The sequence below is a fragment of the Olea europaea genome, unplaced genomic scaffold, assembly GCF_002742605.1.
Source record: "Olea europaea var. sylvestris unplaced genomic scaffold, O_europaea_v1 scaffold3221, whole genome shotgun sequence".
Lineage (NCBI taxonomy): Eukaryota > Viridiplantae > Streptophyta > Magnoliopsida > Lamiales > Oleaceae > Olea > Olea europaea.
In genome coordinates, this window is record NW_019251066.1 from 18,848 (window position 1) to 26,325 (window position 7,478).

General features: G+C 33.4%; 1 long non-coding RNA gene across 1 annotated transcript; it reads left to right on the top strand.

The window, feature by feature from the left end:
* Positions 1–1,588: 1,588 nt before the first annotated feature.
* Positions 1,589–5,981, top strand: LOC111385607. Its single transcript, XR_002701083.1, has 3 exons — positions 1,589–1,810; positions 5,113–5,599; positions 5,682–5,981. It is a non-coding gene; the product is annotated as an uncharacterized LOC111385607 (long non-coding RNA).
* The last annotated feature ends 1,497 nt before the right edge of the window (positions 5,982–7,478 follow it).

The following is a 7,478-nucleotide window of genomic DNA, read 5'->3' on the forward strand; positions in this document are numbered from 1 at the left end:
CTCGAGAGTAGTACTTTTTTCTTCCCTATATCCAATTATTCTCTTCAGGGCGAGACACAAGATGAAGAGCTAAATTGGATGAGGTTTGACTGGTTTAGTAGCACTAATAGTGGCACTAAGAATACAGAAACAGCAGTACCAACTGCTACTCAATCAATCGATAAGGAACTTGGTACAAAACCAAGTTTTGATATATCTCCTAAAGTTGAAATAGTACCCTCCACTCTTCAATACCTAACGACCAATCTCCTGAGAATATCATTGAGGTAAGTTCTCCTACTACATCTCTTATCTCAAATAATGAGGTTGATCGTCGTTATGAGCTACCTTTCAGGCATAATCATGGAAAACTGGGCAGGTACTCACCTGAGATCAAGATATCCTATTGCTAATTATGTATCTACAAAAAGACTACTTGAACCACTCAAGAACTTTGCTAATAGTTTATCTGCGCACCATATTCCTACAAGTATTGATGAGGCATTGAAAGATTCAAGATGGATTCAAGCTATGAAGGAAGAAATGGAGGCATTAGTGAAGAACAAAACTTGGGTCCTTATTCTTTTACCTGAAGGACAAAGGACAGTAGGTTACAAACGGTTATTTTCTATCAAGTGCAAAGCTGATGGAACAATCGAGTGCTACAAAGCAAGATTAGTAGCAAAAGGCTATACGTAGACATATGGGGTAGGTTATCAGGAGACGTTCTCACCAGTGGCCAAATTAAATACTATTACAGTTCTACTATTCCTTGCAGTGAACCTGGACGGGCCATTGCATCAGTTTGAAGTGAAGAATACTTTCCTCCATGGAGACCTCGAGGAGGAGATCTATATAGATGGTCCTCCAGCGTATGTGATGACCTCTGGTAAAGTTGTGTGTAAACTACAACAAACATCGTATGACTTGAAACAATCTCATCGAGCCTGGTTTGGACGACTTAGCCTAGCTATGAGAAAGTATGGTTTCGATAGAGTAATTCAGATCATACTCTTTTCTTGAAACATCGAGGAAATAAGATAACATCATTGATAGTGTATGTAGATGACATGATTATTACATGAGATGATCAGGATGAGATCTCAAGACTCCAAGAACAATTGGCGGCTGAGTTTGAAATGAAATCGTTGGGATGGCTCGAGTATTTTCTAAGAATTGAGGTTGCTAGGTCCAAGCAAGACATATTTCTTTCTTAGTGAAAATATACTCTGGACCTATTATCAGAAGTTGGATTACTGGAATGTAAACCCGCAGATACACCAATTGTCCAGAATAAAAAACTTAGAGAATATCTCGACCAAGTACCAACAGACAAAGGAAGTTACTAGAGATTGGTTGGAAACTCATTTATCTCTCACATACACGACCCGATATTAGTTATGCATTAAGTGTGGTTAGTTAATTCATGCATTGCCCAAGTGAAGATCATGTGGATGCAGTGATCCAAATCTTTAGGTAACTAAAAGTCATCCCTGAAAAGGGACTTATGCTTTCAAAGAACAATCACCTTAAGATTGAAGGCTATACCATAGTTATCAAAATCGGACTGGACTGTTCGAACCACCTATGATTTTAACTATGCTGCTGACCCGATAAAAATCCAAAGGAACCGCTGGCCCAATTATGAAGAAACCGCCCGATCTACAAACGTTTATATAAAAACCAATTATCTTCTCCTTCACATTCAAAAATCAAATTCGACGCCCTACCTGTAGAGAGTAGCCTCTCAGCCATCCCCTGCAACTTGCAATTTAACTCCCAAAAATCCAAACCTTCAAATTTCAAGTTATATTAGATGGAAGAAGAAGATGTAAGTTTAAATTTTATGATTTTGTTTATAAATTTCAGTTTTTTGTCAAAGTATGCGTAAAATATATATCTCCAGATTGGTAATTTTTGAAAGAATTTTAATGCCCTACTGAATTCTGTATGCTTTATTGATTCAAAGCCCTACTTGTCTGAATTTCATACTTTATTGCATAGTTTATCATGCCCTACCTGTGTTAGGTGGAATTCCTTTTACCTGAATTTCATGCGAAAACTATATCTCAATGAAGTATGAATGAATTACATTCAGATGACTAGTTGATTTTCTGAATTAATTAAGTTCAGATGACTGTTTGATTTTCTCATGTATTCAGAAAATCATTTATGAGATTAATGGTTCAGATGACTAGTTGATTTTCTGAATTAATTAAGTTCAGATGACTGTTTGATTTTCTCATGTATTCAAAAAATCATTTATGAGATTAATGGTCAATCTCTTCCAAACTGCTGCAAAATGGTTTATGAGATTAATGGTCAATCTCTTACAAATGAATTAAGTTCAGATTATCTGGTCAATTTTGTAAGTTAGATTAAGTTTAGCTGGGTGATTTTCTCATCTATTAAAAATTGCTAGGAACAAGCTATTACCGATCATTATCATCCACCATACAACTATGATGGTTTACACTTTCATTAAGTTAGGAAATGCTTCCATTTCCATTAGAATTAGGTGGAATTCCCACTGCTCTGGTTTTTCAAATGTTGGTTTAGTCACTGACTATTGCTAATTTAACTAGGCCATACAAGGTTGTGGAAGTAAAAAAGTTCAATTGAAATTATGGAAAAAACAACAAGTGAACTGGAGAACCGGTTGACTACACTGGTTAGACCAATTAGCCTATTGGTAGTATGCTTGACCCCAGTTGTTGTGTTTCTTAAGATTCTCAATTACTAGGCTATGCGTAGTAGTTCTTGTTGATGAAAGTAATCCATGACATGCTATAATTTGCTAAATATATTATTTTCCCAGTCTTTGAATGCTTCATTTTTATGCTCCTGTTAATGAATTTCAGTTTCTTCATCTACATCTTAGTTTTTGTGAACAAAAATGTCCCATGGTGTTATCACATTTCACAGTTAATGCGGACTATGTCTGAATAACCAATCAATGCGGATGATTTTGCAAGTTGGTGGATTTTTCATAGTACCAATGTTAAATATTAGTCATGACTTGTATATATGAGGTCACCACTTGATAAGTAATGCACCCTATGAATTAGTTCTTATTACTATTAGAATATCATTCATTGGTGAACACTAAATATTTGTAATTGAACTTCTTGTTTTCTTTGTATAGTTCAATGGTGTTAATAATGCCTCGTGCTAGAGGAAGAATTGATATAGCATGGTGACATTGTAGAGAGGTTTTAGAAACTGGTAATAATGGAAATTTAAAAAAAAAAAAAAAAAAAAAAAAAAAAAAAAAAAAATTTTTTTCTTTTAGGTGAAATGGTTTTTGGGGGGGGGGGAGTTTTTGGAAATTTAAAAAAAAAAAAAACTCATTTGCTTGTATTGTGGAAAGACTTTTGGTGGAGGTGGTATTAATCGAGTCAAACAACACTTAACGGGATTAAAAGGTGATGTAGATTCTTGTCGTAGAGTACCTCCTGATGTTAGATTTTAAATGAAAGAAAACTTGGACATCTTTGTGCAAAGAAGCGTAGAACTCGAGAAGTTCTTGATGAGTAGAACGCACATAGCTCTTATTATTGGGAACAAGAAGACCACACGTATAGACATTTGGGTGATGATGATGTTCAAGAGATTATCCATTCTAGTTCTCAAGGAAAGGATATAGCTATTGATAAAAGTCGAAGAAAATGAATGGGAGCTAAACATTTAAAAGAACAAAAAGGAGTTGGTTCTTACTTCATGCCAAGAACAGGACCTGGTAACCAACCTACTATCAAAAGTGTTCTCAGAGCAAAGAAGCTATAGAGAAATGTGATCTCACTATATCAAAATGGATGATTGATTCATGTATTCCTTTCAATGCTATAAATTCTGTGTATTATCAACAAAGTATAGATGTCATAGCTAGCATGGACCCTGGCTATAAAAGTGCGAACTTTCACAGTCTCGACTAAAAATGTCGATGAGGTACAAAATTATGTTGAAAGCTATCGTTTAATGTGAAAGACGACTGGTTGTACAATTATGGCATATGGTTGGAGACATCAGTGTAAAAGAAATCTTATTAATTTTTTAGTTTATTGTCCAAAAGGAACAATTTTCTTAAAATCCATGATGCTTTAGATGAATGAAAAAGTGCTGATATGTTATACAAGTTATTTCGAGATGTTGTGTTATTTGTAGGATCATAATATGTGGTCCATATGGTGACGGACAATGCTGTAAACTATGTTGACTCTGGTAGGTTATTGAAGCGAGAGTTTTAAATATTGTTTTGGTCTCCATGTGCAGTTTATTATATTAATCTAATGTTTTGTGATATTGGTAAGCTTGATGAAGTTAGTAATGTCGTATATCAAGCATCAAAAATCACAAAATACATATACTACCATTGCTACCCATTGCATTTGATGAGAAAATTTACTGGAAGAAAGGAAATACTTCGACCCGCTCCTACTCATTTTGCTACTAACTTTATTGCTTTACAAAGCATATTGGCCCAAAAGGATCCGTTAAGAGCAATGGCGACATCTAAAAAATGGACTTTATCAGCATATGCAAAGGAAGGTAAAGGAAAGAGAATTGTTGATGACGTACTTGATTCTGTGTTTTGGAAAGAGTGTGCTACTATTGTGCATCTTACTGAGCCCCTCGTTCGTGTTCTACGATTGTTGATAGTGATGAAAAGCCTTCGATAGGCTACTTGTATCAAGCTATTCATGTGGCAAAAAGTGAGATGGAGCGCATGTTTCAAAGAAAGAAGAATAGAGTGGCTCCTTACTTGCAAATTATTCAGAATTGATGGGATAGTCAATTACATAAAAATCTTCATGCCGCTAGGTATTGGTGAAACCCTTCTTTCCAATACAATAATCCTGATATGGAAAATTATAGACAAACTATTTCAGGACTTTTAGATGTAATCGAGAGATATGCTTAGGGTCAACCTGATTTAAGAAGCAAATTGACTAGTGAAATGAGATTATTTAGGCAAGCACATGGTGACTTTGGATGTTTATTTGCAGTAGCTAATCGTCTAGAATGGCTTCTGGTAAATTGTTATTCTCATGTTATGTACTTTATTATGTTATATAATTCAGATTTTAGTTTATGTAACATATGCCTATTTTATTTCTCTTTCTTTTGGTACAGATGAATGGTGGATGTGTTATGATAGTAGTGCACCAAATCTACAAACTCTTGCAATTCGAGTATTAAGTCAAACATGTAGTTCTTCAGGTTGCGAGAGAAATTGGAGTATGTTTGAACATATTCATTCTAAAAAGAGAAATAGACTCGAGCACCAAAAGCTTAATGATCTTGTTTATGTTCACTACAATTTACGATTGCAACAATGGTATATTATTTAAATAAATCCTTTAATCCTTTTGTGAATTTTTCTAATTAAGATTTTGATTTCTTGTACCAGAATTATATTTTGATTAATTATAAATTGGATAATAAACTTTGTTTAGGAATTATTTCAAAAGTCGAAATTATGATCCTATCGACTTTGAAAGGTTTGGCATTTATGGCAATTAGGTATTAGAGGAGAAGCCACCAAATTAGGTGGATGATGAGTTGGAGACATTTCATCGTGATTTGGGTGCATGTTCTATACAAAATGATAAAAATAATGGTAACTGTTTGACCGACGCTATTATTTTTACATTTTATTAAAGTATATTTGATGTAATGTTGAAATTTAAAATTATTTTCAGATGAATTACATTTTGATGATCTTGATCTTGATTGTGATGGAAATGACGACAATGGAAATGGTAATAGAAATTATACAAACAATGGAAACGAGGATTTTAGTATGACTGAGACTCCATCATTGGTACAAGGCGAAGGAATTGAAGAATTTATGTTCGAGACCCCAGCATTGATGCATTCTAACTCTTCTTAATTTAGAAGATATTGATTTATTTCAAAATTTCAAATAATTTACTTTGTTAACATGGTCTTTATCTACGTTTAACTTTTAATTGATAGTTTTACTTTTGCAAGAATATTATTAAAGTATATGAAGCTATCTTGTTGAACTTTTCCATATAAAGTATATGTTTTTATATGAATGATTGTTGTGTTTATTGTTTCAAATTCATATTTCACTATATATGATCTAGAATTTGTGAAATTAGGCTACAAATTAATATTTAGTTAACAAAACAATGCGAGGTTAATTTAGTTATGAAATAAATTTATCATTAAATGAAAATAGTTAATATTATTTTTTATAGGAATTGACCCGTCGATTGAACCACTGATCGGTTGATACACTGTATTGTTCGGGTTGGGTCTGATAACTATGGGCTACACAGATGCTAATTGGGGTGAGAATATTTTCGATAGAAAGTCCACCTTGGGGTATTTTACATTTGTTGGGGGAAACTTGGTGACATGGAAAAGTAAGAAACAAAAGTTAGTAGCTCTATCAAGTGCAGAAGCGGAATTCTGTGGGATGGCTTAAGGTCGTTGTGAACTGTGGTTAAGAAGACTATTAACAGAAATTGGCTTCACTTCAAACCGTGAGATGGATCTCTACTGTAACAACAAGGCTGCTATTGATATCTCTTATAATCAGTCCAACATGATTGAACAAAACATGTAGAGGTGGATCAACACTTTATCAAAGAGGACCTTGAAGCCAAGATAATTCGATTCCCGTTTGTCAAGTTTGAAGATCAATTGGCAGATATTCTTACCAAAGTCGTGTGTAGCGAGAACTTTCACAACTCACTTGACAAGTTGGGTATTAGAGATCTATATGCACTAATTTGAGGGAAGTGTTGGCATGAGCTGTAAAATAGAGTTAATTGAGGCTGTAATATTTTAATTAGAGTAGTAATTTTTTCTCTAATTATAGTTTTAACATAATTAACTGGAGCAGCTAAATATAGACTTACTCGGCTACTATATGTGTTTCTCCATCTCTGTATTATTGAAATGTACCAGAAAATTGCAGAAATATACCCTACAAACTATCATGAATGATACAACTCATTTTAAAATCGATTATTATATAATTCCATTGTTCTTCGTGCAATTGGAGGAGCAGTGTCCATGATATACGTTTGGTGCTGAAAACTGAGGTTGAAAATATTGGGATGACAAATGTATTAATTGTTCGAAAATCGTGCTTTTGTCATTGCAATTTCTTCTAGTTTTTAGTTCACAAAATCAATACTAATTGCCATTTTTGACTTTTTGGACGTTAGGACAATGCTAATGGAAATCAGCAAATTCCAAAGTGCTGTACGTGAGTTCGAGTGCACGCGCGTCATTGGAAATTTGTTGTTATCATGTTATCGTAAAATAGTAATTCTTTTTAAAATATTAATTGCAAAATTTAACAGTAGGTTTAAGATTTAAAGAGATCAAACCGTTTGTTTGAATTTTTTATACTTTGATATTGCATTGTCTTCAAATTTAAAAGATGAAAGTAATGATCCAAACTTATATATTTTCATTATTATTATTATTATTATTATTATTATTATTATTATTATTAT